General features: G+C 40.4%; 1 protein-coding gene across 1 annotated transcript in view; it reads left to right on the top strand.

Moving 5' to 3' along the window:
* Polr1A (RNA polymerase I subunit RpI1) overlaps positions 1-18,704 on the top strand; it is a 553,279-nt gene that overhangs the window by 278,303 nt on the left and 256,272 nt on the right. The gene's annotated exons all lie outside the window — the stretch shown is intronic.

Below are 18,704 nucleotides of genomic sequence, written 5' to 3'. Positions count from 1 at the left end.
AAAACAGCAATATGCACACCTTTCGGCTTGTTTGAGAGCACCAGGATGCAATTCGGATTGTGCAACGTTTCTGCAACCTTCCAGCGATTCATCGATGAAGTGACCAGAGGACTTCCTGGAGTTTACGCATTCGTTGACGACATCCTGATTGCATCAAAAGATCCTGATGAACACATCCATCATCTCAAGACTCTCTTCAACAGACTTCAAGAATATGGACTCTGCGTCAACGTCTCCAAGTGCAACTTCGGTAAAGAAACCATCGACTTTCTTGGATTCCGGCTATCTACAAGCGGCATCGAACCTCTGACTGACAGATCGAGTTCAGTGTATCTTGGATTATCCACAGCCAACGACCTTGACACAACTTCGAAGATTTCTCGGTATATACAATTTTTATCGACGTTTCATTCCGAAAGCTGCCGATTTGTTACATCTGTTAATAAAATTTCTCGAAGGTCATAAAAATAAAAAATTACCTCGTTCTGCTCGTGCCAACGACCAACTCGCGTGGACCGATGAAGCAACAAAGTCATTCACTTTGGCCAAAGATGCCATGGCAAATGCCACACTCCTGAGACATCCACTTCCTGGAGCTAAATTAAGTGTTTGGGTAGATGCTTCAGATGTCGCAGTGGGTGGTGCTCTCATGCAATTAGCCGACAAATGGGAACCCATCGCATTCTTCTCTATGAAATTGTCCAAAAGTCAAAACAAATGGTCCGCATACGACCGAGAACTGTTTGTAATTTATTCATCTATAAAAAAATTCAAGCATATGCTCGAAGGCAGGGAGTTCATTATCTACACAGATCAGAGGCCCCTAATTTATGCCTTCAAGCAAAATCCAAACAAATGTTCGCCGCGACAGCTTCGTCATTTGGACTTGATATCCCAGTATTCAACCGATATCCGTCACGTCCAAGGCTCTCAAAATTATGTCGCAGATGCACTGTCAAGAATTGAAATCGACGCAATAACTGGTTCTAAGGACATTAATTTTAAAGAATTTGGGGAATTTCAATCAATCGACCCGGAACTGAAAGAAATTTTGAAGGGTAACAACACATCTCTACAGCTGGAACTGAAGCCCTGTCATCTAACAGATGGTGAATTATGGTGTGACATTTCAACTGGCTCACCCAGACCTTTCGTTCCAGACTCGTATCGAAAGCTGATTTTTGACCACCTTCACAATCTATCGCATCCCGGAATCGCTGTAACAAAAAACCTCATTTGCTCACGATATGTGTGGCCAAACATGAACAAAAACATCACAGCTTGGGTACGCTGCTGCCAATCATGCCAGCGATCGAAAATCCAGAGGCACACAAAAGCACCTCTGAGCACCTTCGCACTTCCCGACGCTCATTTTTCACATGTGCACATTGACATTATAGGCCCTTATCCACCATCAAACGGGAACATCTACTGTCTTACCATGATAGACAGATTTACAAGATGGCCCGAAGTAACACCGATACCGGACATACGCGCCGAAACCATCTGCAAAGCATTCTTTGATTCATGGATCAGTCGTTTTGGTTGTCCCTCAACATTGACCACAGATCGTGGAACTCAATTTGAATCTCATCTCTTCCAGCAGCTCGCAGCACTACTAGGAACAGATCGCATACGAACCACTGCATATCATCCAATTGCCAATGGTCTGGTCGAGCGATTTCATCGCACCCTAAAAAGTGTCATCATTGCTCACGACAATACCAAATGGTCAGAATCGCTTCCGATAGTCCTCCTGGGTCTACGATCCGCTTTCATGGAGGATCTTCAAGCTACCTGTGCCGAACAGGTGTATGGAACCACTATTAGATTGCCATCTGACCTACTTTCAGATGAGGTGTCCAAATCTACACCAGACGCTACCTATGCATCAATGCTGTCTTCGCTCATGAGGAGTTTATCACCTGTATCTCCTTCTCATAAGAATACTTACAAGATTTATGTTCATCCTTCCTTAAAATCTTGATCTCATGTGTTCTTACGCGTAGACAAAGTTCGACCTGCATTAAGCGCACCCTACACTGGACCATATCCTGTAGTGCAAAGGACCGACAAAGTTTTTGTAATCAAAGTAAATGGTAAATCTATCTCAGTGTCTATTGACAGAGTCAAACCTGCATTCGCCATGGATGACAGAGAACCACCTTCAGTCACCGAACTACCAAATGAGATCAGTTCTAAACAGGACTCCAAAAGTCCAGTGTCAACGACAGAAAAAACAGTAACAACTCGTTATGGACGAAGAGTTCATTTTCCAGAACGATTTGTTTCGTATTTTTGATTGCATATGTTTTTACACCCATTTATATTCTTGTGTTATGCCTTTACATTTTCGCATATGTGTATGTATTATTTTTGCATTTCTCGTATAAGTGTTAATTTACATTTTTTTTTTTTTTTTTAAATCATTGCAAACATGTTAACATCGTATACATTCGTATTTTTCATTCGTCTTTGCAAAATATTGAATTCTCAGCTGCCGCAAATATTTATACACACATGCACATTGCTTATTATTTGTTATAATTTTGTATCATCAATATGTGAATGTCAATCTTGTATTTCCTACATTAGCGTTCGCTCGCTCACTGGGGGGATAGTCTGTGGCGTCGCCGCCGACGTGTGGGAAAAGAAAGCCATTTCCTCAGAACGAGGATTGATGTACGTGCTCAAAGCGCCATCAGGTGATTATTCTAGTTATTGCGCAGTTCGTTTCTCGTCATGTATATAGGATGTTGTGTGAAATAAAGTCCGTCCCTTGTGTAAGATATGTCTCTGTAACTACACGCAACCGATGCATCTCATAATTCCCGATAGACAAGTTTAAAAAGAAATACGATAAACATGTTGGGGGCTAAATCGAGTAGCTATCCATACTTAGAATAAGAGAACCATAAGTATCCTTTATGGGCATTGTATAATATTTTATCATGTGTATATATTGTTTAAAATTTTTGTTAATTGCATTTTTAATTGGGTTGCTATATTTTTGAAATATATGACATCCATATTTTTATGGCCATCTTTTTCTCAGCCACCTTGTTGGGAATTTTGCTTGTTGTGACATTGTATTTGTATGCAAAAGCTGTGTATTTTATTTACTGCCTCACTTTCAAAGTGCTACAAAACTGATAAATGCTGCTACAGAAATCAAATTTCCATTTTCCACCCCTGCCAAAGTGATAGACCGGAGTTGTGCTTGGTGGGGGGGGGGGGGGTGAGGGTTTTCTTTGTTTTCCTGAAAATTCACTGCCTGGACAACTGCTTCATCACTTGCTCTAGTTCCCGACACTGCAGTTGTTCATAAGCAGATAGCTACAATCTCTTTGAACTTGAATGAGGGGAGACACAAAAGGTGTGAAAAGTGAGCAAGGAGTGTGATTCTTTACCTCTCTCTTCCCACCTATGGCAGTAATAAAATTTGTTTTTAATTTGGAGGTCTTCCCCATATCCATCTAATGTAGCTTGCTCGGCACATGACTGTTTTTTTTTTAAAAGAATGAAAATAACATCAATGTTAGCAGGTGCAGTTGTGGTTCAAATGTGGTTGTTAATTTACTGCCCAGTTAGATGCCTATTCCTCCACCTCATCCCCTGCTGAGTTTTTTTGCCTGAAAAACAAAGTTTTTTTAAGTTCATTTAATTGAAAAATAGCAGCATATTCCAGTGTTTAAAAAATATACAGACCCAATTGAAAGCATTAAAATAATTTTTTGAAAGTAAAAATGAAATAGTGAAGCATTTGGTTATGTGCAAACACCTTTTTTTATTCAATAGTTAATTAGGTTTTTCCGCAGTCGTTCAATAATAAGATTCTCCTGGGAATCCGGAGCGCAAAGGGGCTATCATGAGTTTGAGGATCAATATTTCCTGATGAAGCAAACTGCTTGTGTTCCATAAATGTTGAGTTGATACTGAAACTCAGGATAGTCAATTATCAATGATATATGATTCAGATAGAAATAATTTGTTCTTAATTATTTTTGATCATGAAACTGGAGGAAAGAATAGAGCTTCTGAGTCAGAACTTGTTGCTTCTATAGATCAAAAAGATGAGTGTCAAGAAGTAGAGGAACAATGAAACTTCATTGATATAGTGTTGAAACTATTCCAGAAGCAATGATTGGTGGCCAAATTCTTGTCAGCTTCACAGATAAAAAGTCAGTAAAGATGTTTGGTAGACAACTAACTGAAGTTAAGACTCGTGAGGAAGGGAAAATTTAGAAGAATCAGTACTACATCTACCTTTCTATGGCTTAACATTCAAGACAAAATTCTGATTAAAATTGATAAGGAAATGATTAGAAGTTTGATAGTTTAGGAAAATTCACATTTCCCTTCTCTCATTTGCCTTATATAATGTCGGGGGATTATTACATAGCGTGTTTTCCAAAGTTGTTAATCGGCATTGTAAGTTTATTGCACACTCTATAGTTGTTAATTAGCTGTATATAACAGAATAATAAAATGTTTGGGTTTTTTATGGTTCAAAGGAATTGTTTTCCCTTTGTTTACACTTCTTTCATTTATGAAGCATCATTTTCTAAATGCTTTCAACAAGCACAATCAGCCATAGGTTCCACTTTCCCCACGAGGCAAGAGGAACTCTTTGCCAAATAAAAATAAAATTAATCTTGAAAAAAGAATACTACAGAAAATAAATTTAGAACATCATTCTTGACAAAAGCATGATTCGAAAAACATTCTGCCATATGTTCAAGAAGTTTCATTGACTTATCCAATGTAGGTGCTAGGTTGAATTCATGCTAATGAAAAAAGTAGTTTCACTTAGCGTCTGTGAGTAGGACAACAGCAGCAACAAACAAGCAGAGCCAGACGTCTTTGACTCTCGAATTCTGTTGTGTTTCCACTAGCAGAAAATAGAATATAAGTATATAAGCTGAGGAGATATTCCAGCACCATTGTGAGGGGAGAACTACAGTATCCCCTCGCAGTCTGAAGGACGAGGAAAGAAGAAAGAAAAAAAAATTAATTTTAAAAGTCACATGCTTCGATGAACGTAGACGATTTTTCCAAACATTTTTGCACGTCTGTGTCTTTTTCACAATGCTTTACGGATGATGGAGGAGGTGTTTGGAATGGATGCATGTGTCTTTTGTAGGGCGGCTGAGGCACACTGTTGATGAGCGGAAAGGCAGGTTTTAACCTGCTGATGAAGGTAGGGTCTCTTTTCACCGCCGTCGTTGGAGTTGGTTGTATGAGACCTCCTTTCTCCATCAACTACCAACATCTCCTCGAACAAAAGTAACTCCACTCATATTTGTGAAAACAAACAATATATTTAATTACCAACTGAGAGTACAAGAAAACCACATTCTCTCTCTCTCCAGCACACACATAAAGAAAAACCCTCCGGCCTTCGTCACCAGAGATGCACCCCCCTACGTCTCTTCTTCTTTTTCTCTTCCTCCGGGGCCCCCAACAAGAATTCACTCCCCCGCAGTCTCTTTTTTCCTTGCTCAGTTCTTTCCTGTAAGATCCCTAGGCATGACACCTCCCCTCCAGTTTACAATTACTGGACAATTGTCCATAATTCGTAAACTCATACACCAAAATAACCAAGGTTCATTCATTATGTTACTCTGAGCCATGATCGGAATTAAAAAAACAAAAATACACTATATGCAGGTAATACATAATATGCAGATAACATATAAATACTTCAAATGCTAATCTAAATACATGAAATGCCAATGACATACAAATACATGAAATGCCAATGACATACAAATACATGAAATGCCAATGACATACAAATACATGAAATGCCAATGACATACAAATACATGAAATGCAAATAACATACAAATACATGAAATGCAAATAACACACAGCACAACGTACATCTTTTTTTTTCTTCGCTTGATATACAATTCACATCTTTCTTTTTTTTTCCACATCCACACTTATTCAATCACATATAAGGTAGATCATACTGGTAAATATAATTTGCTATGACATATTTCCCCTTTTCGTACAACATCATTAGTAGAGCCTGGATAGAGCATCCGCATCTGTATTTTGGCTTCCGGTTTTGTGACTTATAGATAGTTGAAACTTTGAAAGAGCCAGAGCGGATTGTGGTCCGTGTACAGGTGGGTCATCCTACCTAAAATCCAGTGCTCAAATTTTCCCAAAGCCCAAACGACCGCATAAGCCTCTCGTTCTATTGTACTCCATTTACTCTGAGTGGGAGGCAGTTTCTGGCTCACAAAGGCGATCGGTCTGACTTTGCCATCGACCCCTCGCTGCACTAAACAAGCACCAACTCCTGTTTCTGATGCGTCGGTATGGATTTCGAATGGTTTCTCTAAATCGGGCGTGAATAAAGAAACCACACTGCACAATGCTCCTTTTAGTTTCTGAAAAGCGGTGTCTGCCTCTTCCGTCCACGGAACATCATTCGGTATTGACTTCTTCGTTAGATCGGTCAATGGTTTAGCCACGGTCGAGTAATCTTTCATATATTTCCGGTAATAGTTAAACAGTCCTAACACTGACCTCAGCATCTTTTTCGTCTTGGGAACCTTCAGCATTTTTATAGTTGCCAACTTCGCCGGATCAGGACCATGTTTCCCTGAACCAATGACGTTTCCCAGGTACTTCACTTCCGATTTTCCAAATGTACATTTCTCCAGATTGGCCGAGAAGTTCAAAGATTTCAATGTGCTCAGCACTGCTTCCAAGTTAGTCATATGCTCTTCCCAACTACCTGAATAAATAACAATATCATCTATGAAACTCTCTGCGTACCCACTATGTATTCTCAAAGCCTGGTTCATCGTCCTTTGGAACGTTGCCGTCAGCCCCCGATAAATCAAATGCCATCACCTTCCACTGATACTGGCTTCTTGGTGATACGAAACTTGTCAACTCTCTACAACCCTTATCCAAAGGAATTTCCCAATATCCTTTTAAAATATCTAGTGTAGTCAAATAACGTGCCGCTCCTGCTCTGCATTGGAAATGGTACCACCTTACTAGCTGCGTTAAGTGCCCGATAGTCACAACAAAGTCTTACAGTACCATCTTTCTTGGCCACACACACAATAGGGTACACGATCTCAGCTCTAGATGGTTCAATTAGACCCCTATCCAACAACTCTCCAATCTGGCGTTCTACTTGAGGTTTCAGTGCTTCTGGAACTCTGTAGATGTGGGGGCTGTTTCCTTGTTATTCCTGGTTTCAGCTGGATTAAGTGAGACCCTACTTTGGCACGTTTTATTTCCCCTTCAAACAAGGTTTGAAACTTCCCGATAATTTGTTTCAGATCCCTGACCTGTTTTTCATCCAAATGGCTTAATTTTTCCATTCCGTTAGATTTTTCTAATGAACCGTCTACTTTCCGATGCTCAACAGGGACATGCCGAATTTCGCCAAAGTCATCGTCTTCCTCATAGATTAAACCCACCGCCCGTATCGGCTGTATGTATTTGCATAATTTGTTTTGGTGTAAATTCCTTACGCTTCCGTCGGGTAACCTAACAAAATATGAATGGGGACCCCTGATGTCTACGATCTCTCCTGGACCACTCCATTTCGAACAAAGCTTGTTTGTTGAATCTGGGATAAGGACTACCACCTCATCACCCACTTCGAACTTTTCATCCTTAGATCGCAAATTATAATGATGTACATACTTTTCTTGTTGTTTATTAACAGTTGTAGACACATTGTTCTCCTTCCGCTATATTTTCCCGAAGGGATCGCAAATACTGTGACACTAAACCTCCAATACCCTGTGATAAAACCTCATCATCCTCCCAACTAGACCTTAGTATGGCCAAAGGACCTATTGGCATATGACCATGCACAAGCAGAAATAGAGGTACTCCGGTCGTTGAATTGGGAACTTCTCGGTAAGCCCACAGTAAAAACGGTAATTGTTTATCCCATACTCTACCATGACTATGAATTGCGTGATGCAGCATGTTTTTCATCGTTCCCACGAAACGCTCAACCAGCCCATTCGACTGTGGATAACCCGGCATAGAAAACTTAGGGCAGCACCCTAGTCTACTCAAAAATTTCTGTGTGAGACTCGCCGAAAAATTTGTAGCATTATCCATCGCTATAATTCTCGGTATTCCCGTCCGCATGAAAACTTGATAAAAACGTCGCAAGTAGCCTTAGCAGTTAAAGATTTAAATGGTATAGCTTCCAGCCACCTACTGTGTTGGTCCATTATACACAACACACAACTATGCCCTCTTGATGACTTAGGCTCGATGGGCCCTAACACATCCGCGTTGACCACCTGAAATGGTAACTCTGGCCTTCCTACAGCTTCGATGGGTGCTCTATCTTTAATCTTCTCTCTCCGACGCATCTGACAATCATGACATGACTCACACAATTTTTTAACATCAGCTAACAAGCCATCTCACCAAAACGACAAGGCAATCCGGTCTCTGGTCTTCCTATAACCCAGATGACCCACCCGAAGTTTCTTGAGCCAATTTGAGAATTTCCTTTCTCCGGGATTTCGGAATCACCAACTGACTATATTTCTGGCCAGCTACGGACCCTGTATGATACAATATATCAGTCTGCAAATAATATCCGTTTTTCCCCTGCCTGGCTTCCTCAAACGCTCTCTTCAAGGATTCGCATTCTGCTTGTTCTTGCCTAAATTTCTGAGTCTGAGATAATGGGTTATTATTACCTCCTTCTCTCTCCCAGTGTACCTCAACACTTTCGCTTGCCACTGGACACACAGGAACTGCCAGCCTGGCATCAGCACCTTTCCTTGTAAACTCCGCTGATTCCGCCGTGACCTCACCCCCTTCCCGCTCCTCCAGTTGTCTAATTTCTTCAATTACTCCATGATCCCTACTTGGTCTGAAGAAATCAGTCTCTTTTCCAAGGTACTTTATTTTCTGATCCTTTAACAATGTATACACCTCTGGTGTTATTAATGCCATTTCGTTCAGATTTTCAGCCACTGCTACATGAACATTCACAAAGGATCTTATTTCCCCCTCCTCCATCCACAAACTTAGAGGCAATGTTACTAATTTAGATTCTACTTGTGGTTCAAAAGCAGGTCTCAACATAACCTTACCAGCTGATTTGAGATACTCCTTGGGAACCAAGCATTGTCGTAACACTGAGATTTCTGCACCACTATCCACAATGCCCTGAAACTTTCCCGGACCGATCGCCAACTCAATCTTTGACCCTCTTTCGTTCCTCTGTCTGCTATCTCGTCCATCAGTTCCATGGTACTTTTCACTAGAGCGCATGCTTTGTCCCTCTCTTCATTGCTCTTGACTGCAGATTTTGCTATTGTGTTTATTCTTGGACAAAACTTCCGAATATGACCTTCCTGGTTGCATTTGAAACATTTAACAACCTTACCCTGCACCGTTTTAATGGATGAACCATGAAAATCACCAATCTTCCCAGACCTAGCATCAGAACTTCCTAGTCTACCCTTTATATACACCTGCTCAAAACAATTAGGGGAGCACATGGTTTTAACAAAATTACGCAAAGATGTATACCGATAAGTAACATAAAATGAATCATCCATAATTTAAAGCCTAGCAGGAAACGGAAGAAAACTTCATATGCAAATCGAAGTTCATGACGTCAAAAACCAGAAAAAGGAGATAAGGGCAGAAATCGGGATGTTGCAGAAACGTCTGTTTTACTGCCGTAACTGTGAAATTCGATTGCGCAGTATTTTTTTTTTGAGACAAGGTGACTTGAGGATGTCTCAACAACATGATTTACCGGAATCCATGGCATGGCGTGTTATAGGCAGACTGGAATCCGGCAAACACAACGTAGTGTCGCAGACACTGTTGGAGTCGCCAGAAGTGTTGTTGCAAGGCTGTGGAATCGATTCCAAGAAACAGGAAATGTTAGACGTCGACCAGGGCAAGGTCGGCCACGCGCCACTACAGCAACTGATGACCGGTATGTACAGTTAACAGGCCCGTCGAAACAGAACAGAGAATGCTACGCAGCTGCAAAGACGGTTCCTCTTGGCAACAGGACGAAGGGTGTCCAGCCAAACAGTACGTAATCGGCTTCATGAGGAAGGGCTCTATGCACGTAGGCCAATGGTCTGCATTCCGTTGACCCCACGCCACCGTGCGGCCCGAAGAAGATGGGCTGCTGAACATCGAGATTGGGAGCAACATGAGTGGAGCCAAGTGCTGTTTACAGACGAGTCCCGATTCAGTCTGGAGTGTGACACCCGACGTGTTCTGGTATGGAGGGACAGGGGCACTCGAAATAACCCCGCATTCGTTCGTGAAAGGTCACAATACAGACGAGCTAGTTGGATGGTATGGGGTGGAATCAGCATAGGCGGACGTACGGACCTGCATATCATTTGGAATGGCACTTTGACGGCCCGAAGGTATGCAGACGAGATACTGTGACCTCATGTCATCCCTTACGCTGGAGCCATTGGAGATTCCTTTGTTTTCCAGGATGATAATGCCCGACCGCATAGAGCTCATCTGGTGGAGAACATGCTTGAAGCTGAAACAATACAGCGTATGGAATGGCCAGCGTGCTTTCCTGACCTGAATCGACGACGCATTGCTGCTCGACCAAGGCCACCTGTTACTGTCCGAGACTTGCAGATTGCACTTAGTATTCCCCAAAGTCTGATCGATAACCTCATCGCATCCATGGCAAATAGGTGTGTAGCAGTCTTAGTTGTTCGAGGAGACCGCAAGCCCTATTAAAACTCATGCATCATGTCTAAACAGTACTTTTTTTTATCGTTTACATGTAACCAAATTGTTGCCCTAAATCATCTTTTCATGTTTTTTCCTTATTTTCAAAGAATTAAAGCTTAATTCCAAATTTTTTTTACATCTTTTTTCTGTATTGCGCATTGATACGCGTGTACTATCCATTGTATGCCAATACGTGGCTGTCTCGCACGGTTTTCTTCACTTTTTTGCTTGCTCCCCTAATTGTTTTGAGCAATGTATCATACCATTCACAGAAACTGAATGAAATTTTGGCATAAGGTATTTTGAGGTATGCGCTCAAGAATGATATGGAAAACAACAGTGTCACTCTAACAGTTACGGTTACAGTGAGAAAATTTCGAAAATATCAAATGGCAACACACTAGTGTTTGCAATACTGCAAAACACTAAATAGCTTTGGAATGGCACCTGTAGCACGAAAATCCCTGGAGCTAGGCAAGGAAAAAGTAAAAAGGACTTTGCCGTGCACGAGAGCATTAATGTTTGTTTCATTCGTCACACCGTTTCTTCGGCTGAGATCCCAGCCTGATTAATCCTCCACAAGGTCATGTGGAAAATTAGTGAAACACAATAAAATGCTTTATTTTATGCTGCTTCTCTGTCCTTATTGGTTGTCCTCACTTTTAGCCTATCTACTTCCAGTGATTTTCATGCTACAGTTGCCGTTCGAATGCTATTTAGGGTTTTTCACAATGGAGATCTCATTCCAATACAAAAAAACTTGGTGTTGCCATTTGATATTTTTGGAATTTTCTCTAGATTAACCCAGGCTCCTTGTTGTCCAATATATACTTAGAATAAAACGATGACTCATGAAAAGAAAGAATCAGTTAAATTTCAATAGCATTTAATATTTAATCAAATGATCATATGAAAAGAACGAGTTATATTTACTCAAATGATCATATGAGAAGAACAAGTTATATTTACACAAATAAAAAGTCAATTAAAAAAACCATTTCCACGATATCAAATTCTGCATAATACATAGACAGAATACTATATGTTCAATTATAATAATTTTAACTTGATGTTGGAATAACTCTCTTTTAATCACTGTCTCGCACAGTTTTCTTCACTTTTTTGCTTGCTCCCCTAATTCTTTTGAGCAGTGTAGTTCGAATGTGGGGTTATGCCTGCTAATACAAAATTGTCCAGCGCTCTAGCTAACTCTTCCCTCGACAACCAAGTTTCGGTTTCTTTCAAATAGATATGAGACTTGACATCCCTAGGCAGACTATCCTTAACTCTATCTACTATCAACAGGTCCCTCAACATTTTCAAAGTATCCACTTGTCTAGATTCCAAATACAGTTCCTATGCGTGTCCCAATCTATTCATATACTGAGTATACGACTCATTAACCCTTTTTTCACATTTTTCCAGGTTCTTTTTATGTTGTAGGGGGGGGGGGTGATTTGGTGTTCCTTGAGCACACAGTATTTAATTTTTGTATAGTCATCCAACTCATCACCAGTCAACATCGTGCTCAATCCCTTTATCCTTCCCTTTAGAGTGTACAACATAATCTTACCCTGATAAGATTCCGGGACTTCATACAATTTGAACATGGTCTCTACCTGGTGAAAGAAAAATGGCCATTCCTCAGACCGCTCTGGTGGCTCCGGTAGGACTCCCTTGATAACCTTAAACAAATCCATAAGGTTATTGCCAGCCCTATTCACACTGCCACCAGACGCTGAAACCAAATTTTCTTCTCCCCTTTGAGCACCATTCTGATTTTCCAGTTGTCTTAATCTCATCTCATTTTCTTGCCTTTTTCAACTCAAACTCCCGTTCTTCTCTTTTCGATTTTTCCTCACTTTCCTGCTTTTGCAACTCATACTCCCGTTTTTCCTTTGCTAACCTTTCATCGACTATCGCCTTCACTAACTCTCTCACCGCCTCTTCGTCAAATTTGTCAGACCTCAATATCATTTCTTTAATATCATATTTTATTTATACCACCTTTGTATTTGGTGGTACCTCCACTCCTATCTCTTCAGCCAAAACAAGTAAATCTTCCTTCCTTGCCTTACTGAAACAAGCCATGGTTTATTTTTTTCCATTTTTATCTTCTTATAATTATGCAATAATGATAACTATGCATACATAATTCATACAAAAAAAAAATTACCTATATATAATATATACGCATACGTAAAACTTCTATTACTCATGAATACACTAAAAATGGCTCAGAGAACACAAGTATAGGGATTCACTCACCCTGTGTATGAATGACCTTCGCTAGATATTGATCACAAGACCTTGTTCTTTTCCTCAAGATTCGCCGTAGAGAGTTATATTGCCTTGTTGGCGGACGTTTAATCACTAATCACATCACCGACGATTGCTGATCCTCCACCATCCCATTGATACAAGCACACTGGTCGGATATCACTGATCGCATCACCACAGACTATCGCTGACCATCCCGTTGACGAAACCACACCCGTCGCCCATCAAACAACCATCAAGCCTAGCGCGTCTTTCTCCCTGGAAATGGAAGCCATGACACCGGAAATTCGCTACGAAAATACAGCGTTCTCACGGAAAGTTTATGCTATATTGGTTCGAATCCATTGCAACTGCGACACTATGAGATCTCCTTTCTCCATCAACTACCAACATCTCCTCGAACAAAAGTAACTCCACTCATATTTATGAAAACAAACAATATATTTAATTACCAACTGAGAGTACAAGAAAACCACATTCTCTCTCTCTCCAGCACACACATGATACATAAAAAAGAAAAACCCTCCGGCCTTCATCACCAGAGATGCAGATCCCCTACGTCTCTTCTTTTTCTCTTCCTCCGGGGTCCCCCAACAAGAATTCACTCCCGCGCAGTCTATTTTTTTCTTGATCAGTTCTTTCCTGTAAGACCCCTGGGCATGACAGGTTGTAGCTGCTGCATCTGGTCTCTTAGGATGGAGACGAATTCTGTGGTACACGGTATGTTGTTGCTACTGTTGGTGATCAGATTGCCAGGCAGTTGGAGTGCCATATAGGAGTTGCGCTGGTGTGGCTTTGAGATCTTCTTTGTAGCAGGATCGTAGCCCTAACAAGACTGTTGGAAGTTTGTTCACCCAGTTCATGTTCGACCTAGCTATCAGAGCTGCTTTCAGTTGTAGATGAACTCTTGCTATCATCTCGTTAGCTTGAATGTCAAGGAGTTTGGTGAGTTTGTGAAAGGTGAAGCTTTTGAACTGTCGACCTTGGTCTGCTGTTATTTTCTTAGGGGTTCCAAAACAACTGATAAAACCAGAATAGAATGTTGAAGCAACAGTGGCTGCTGTCATGTTTTTCATCAGTAAGACTTCAATCCAACGGCTGAATTGATTGATGCAGGCGAGGCAATGTGAGTAATCTTGGGATGACGGAAGTGAACCAATAATATTGATGTGGACGTGCTTGAAATGAGCATCTGGCATTTCTATTTTTCCCAGACTTGAAACAGATTGTTTGTGCACCTTTGACTTTTGGTAAGGCACACAACATCAAGTCGAGGTACTGCAGGCTTTTCAAATTGAAAGCCATACAAAGCGATCGCAGACAAGACGTGTTGTGTCTTTGATGCCTAGGTGACATAGATGGTGAATAACATCGAAAATGTGTCTTCAAAGTTTATTCGGTATATATGGATGTACTCGATTGGAAGATATGTCACACCAGAGTGGTTTGTCTGTAACCAACTGAACTGCAGATGTTGAGTTTTAATGAGGAGGAATGATTGAGGAAGTCAAGTTCACTGTCTGTCGCTTGAGCTTCTGTGATCTTGAAATAGTCTATTGATGGAGGGCATGCAATGGCTTGTATTCTAGAAAGAGGATCAGAGACTTGGTTCAGTATACCTGATATGTGTCGTATGTTGGTGGAATTTGTCCGATGAAGTAAAGATGTCAGGTTTGTCTGAGAGATGTCTTATGAGGCTTTTGACAAAATGCAAACGTCAAGGGATGATCGGGGTAGAGCCAATACCTTCTAGAGCAGAAGGCCTGACCCCGAGATTTGTGACGTCATCAAATTCCGTCCTAGAATCGTCTTCCCTGTAAGATCGTTTTCCAGCAGCACCACCATGCACTGTGTAACGCCGTTATATATGTATATATATTTTTTTGACTCACCCCGCTGCAATGTACAGTAGACTCTCAGTAACTCGACACGTGGATAACTCGACTATCCGGATAACTCAACATCTATTATTCCCTTGGTTGGCACAATACTAATTTCAATGTAGGAAAACCTCTCTAACTCGACACATGTTTGGCTTAACTCCGCTTAAGTCGACTACGATTTCTGTCTCTTCACCACGACTGGTTTTTACAATTGGCCTTCTATTATCAGTTATAAGAATTTTTTGACATTGTTCATGGGTACTTTGAGAGTTCTTTGTTTCTTTATTCTCTATGATGGGTCCCTTTTTTGCATTGGGGGCGGAGGGGGGTCGTGTATGTGAAGAATGAATGTTTGAAATCTGTTGTCTGGCTAATCATTTTAGTGGAGTTTCCAAAAAAGTTCTTTCACTCTTTTCATGGTCAAAAAAACGTGTGAGTATTGTCAACATCCAATAGGGATGAAAATCTTATCTATTGGGAGTTTTGATACCGTCTGTTGTAAGGAATGTTTTCGGTGGAACTCAGTTTCACGATTTCTTCGAAAAAGAGTAAAAGAAAAAGAGCTAAAGCCTAGTAAGACGCTGAATATGTCATTTGGTTGTCTCTTGAACTCGCCAAAGAATATGGAGTTACGCGGAACACTATTTCAACATTTGCAAAAAATAAGGAAAAATTTTTGTCAGCATTTGAATCTTATGAACCAAGCAGAAAATGCATAAGAAAATCAGACTTCATTGACGTGGAAGCAACTCTTTTGTGGTTCAAATCCACTCGATCTCACTCAATCCCATTATCCAGACCAATAATTCAAGAGAAAGCAAAGGATTTCGCAAAAAATCTCATTCAAGGTATTTTACTGCGAGCAGTGGATGGTTGACCCGATTCAAAGAGCGCCATGGCATTGTTTTTAGGAAAGTTTGTGGAAAGAGCATATCTGCATCTCAAGAAAATGTTGAAAATTGGAAGAATGTTATTCTGAAACCAAAAATGATAGAAGGGTATAAAGATGCAGATGTATTTAATTATGATGAGACAGATTTATTTCTTCGCCTTTTGCCTAACGAAACGCTTGCCTTCGAACGCGAAAAATGTGAAGGAGGTAAAAAACACAAAGATCGTTTGACAGTTCTTTTGGCTGCAAACTAGAAAAATTGAAACCGTTAGTTTTTTTTATCGGAAAATCAAAAACCCGCAGTTCAGATGAAGAAGTATCTACACCATCTCGCCATGATGCATTGAAAGCTGTGATACATCGATTCCTACGCATTCAGGTAAAAGCCTAACAATCGCGGGATAAACTGAACAGTGTAGAATTTTTGTTTTCTCTGCGGAAAGAAAAACAAATATACTTGATTATTTTTCATGAGGTAAATTTATTTATATGTTTTGATTCTATTATGAAACAACCCCAAATTAAAATTAATGAGAGAATTAGCATTTTATTTAATCGAATTGTTTGAATGCGTATACTTTTAGGGTGTCGAGTTACAGACAATCTACTATATTATATTTTTTTTCTTATAAAGAAAGGTTGAATTAGCAAAGAATTGACACTCGAATGGACGAGTTTATACTTATAACTCAACATTATTTTCAAGTATCAATTAAAGCCAGAGTTTTTACGAAAACTTAACATTTGAAAAAATTACCATTTGACATCAAAATTTCCCCAAGAGAATTAATTTTTCGGAATTTCATTTGTTGATTTTAACCAAAAAAATATCCATTGAATACCAAAATTCAACTATATATATAAAATATCCTTTATTTTTCATTTAGACATATGCAATATTCACTATATATTTTGTCGTTTAAAAAAAATATACACTCATTTCCATAAAAATTTGCGCACCAAGAAATAATTGGGGGATCGAAAAGAAAGTTGGCCTGAAGGTACATGTCGGGTAGATGTGCAAATGATTAGAAATGCAGCGTGATTGTGCATTGCGTAATGCCACTAGAGGGCGTTGAACTTCGTTCTCCTTGGAATATAAAACAGGTAAGCAGAGCTTGCTGGAGTGTATTTAATCGTTTGCAAAGGAAATGCTGAGGTAGACATGCCGTTACGCCGCCGTCGAAGACCATATGAGCAGTTGTCAGAGTTCGATAGGGGAAGAATCATCGGGATGATGGAAGCTGGGTGGTCAGCTCGGCGAGTAGCTCGTCAACTAGGCCGTTCTGATTTCACTGTGAGGAGGTGTTGGGACCAGTAGACAGAAGAGACGTCATTTACACGGCGACCAGGTTCAGGACGCCCTCGACAGACCAGTCGTCGAGAAGACCGTCACATCATTCGAAACGCACGCGTAGAGCCAACTGCCTCATTGGCCGCTATCCGGACACAGGCAGCAGCTTCACTACGGGCCCCTGTGTCTTCCCGAACCATCGCAAGGCGCCTGGCTGAAGGACATCTGGTATCACGGCGCCCATTACGTGTGCTGCCAATGACACCCACCCACCAACGCCTCCGTTTGGAGTGGTGTCGAGCACGACGGGATTGGACTGCAACGGAATGGAATCAGGTCGTCTTCAGCGACGAATCGAGATTCAACTTGAGCAGTGATGACAATCGTGTTCGTGTGTGGAGGCCCCGTGGTGAACGCTTCAATCCTGCCTTCGCTTTACAGCGACACACCGCTCCCACAGCTGGTGTCATGGTATGGGGTGCTATTGCTTACGATACACGGTCACCCCTAATATTGATCCATGGCACAATGACAGCTCAGCGGTACGTCCATAACATCCTTCAGCCACATGTGTTGCCACTCATGGCAGGGCTCCCAGGAGTCATTTTTCAACAAGACAATGCTAGGCCACACATAGCAAGGATGTCACAAGACTGCCTCCGTCACATTACCACCCTTCCCTGGCCTGCTCTATCCCCAGATTTGTCACCAATCGAGCATATCTGGGACGGCAAGTTGTACACCCTACGAGGTTGGTCGAACTAGAGGCGCATTTACAGCAACTGTGGAACGAGATGTCTCAGGACATCATACGGAACTTGTATGCCTCAATGCCCGCTCGTATCGCATCGTGCATTCGCGCTAGAGGGGGTCCAACAGAGTACTAAAACTTCTGTTCATCTGTACTTTTTTCTGCAATAAATGATCCTTTTTCTTGGATTTTCTAATCACTTACTTATATCAACGTAGTACTTACATGTGTAAAATTTCGTTTCATTTTGACGACTTCTTCTGGGTGCGCAAATTTTTACGGCAATGAGTGTATATATACAAACTTTTCATGTAATGTGTATTTTATTGAAAGGAAGAAAAAAAAGAACGAATGAACAAATAAATATGCTTTGCTTTGCTCTTTCCAGAAAATTTCAATGTAAACTGTGGATTAAATATAGATTGCATGATTCTCATTCATACACAAATGCATAACATTTAAGTAGTAAAAATCTATTTCAAAAATTTTTTTTTTTCAATATATGCCACCAGTTTCTTCTTTGCATATAAAATTGTTTTATTTATAACTTCTCTTAAAAATTCATTTTTATTCTAAGATTCTTTAGAAATAAGCCAGAAAAAAAAAACCAAGAATACGTACATTAATTTTGAGACTTACGTTATGAAGCAAAGTGTGATCTATGTTCAAGATTATAAATATCATCAGGTTCATATACTATTTAGGCTGGGGAGCGAAAATTCTGTCCAATGTTTTCCACTACACACATGGAATTACACAATAAATAAAATTTTCTAGAATTGAAAAACAATCTTTAATTGAACATTTGCATTTGACATGAATTCAACATCATTTTTTAGTTTCTCAGTCATAATGTAATTA

The sequence above is a fragment of the Pholcus phalangioides genome, unplaced genomic scaffold (genome assembly GCF_987345545.1).
Source record: "Pholcus phalangioides strain wild (caught in Gottingen) unplaced genomic scaffold, Ppha-v1.0 ptg000022l_1, whole genome shotgun sequence".
Lineage (NCBI taxonomy): Eukaryota > Metazoa > Arthropoda > Arachnida > Araneae > Pholcidae > Pholcus > Pholcus phalangioides.
This window is presented reverse-complemented; position numbering and strand designations above follow the sequence as displayed.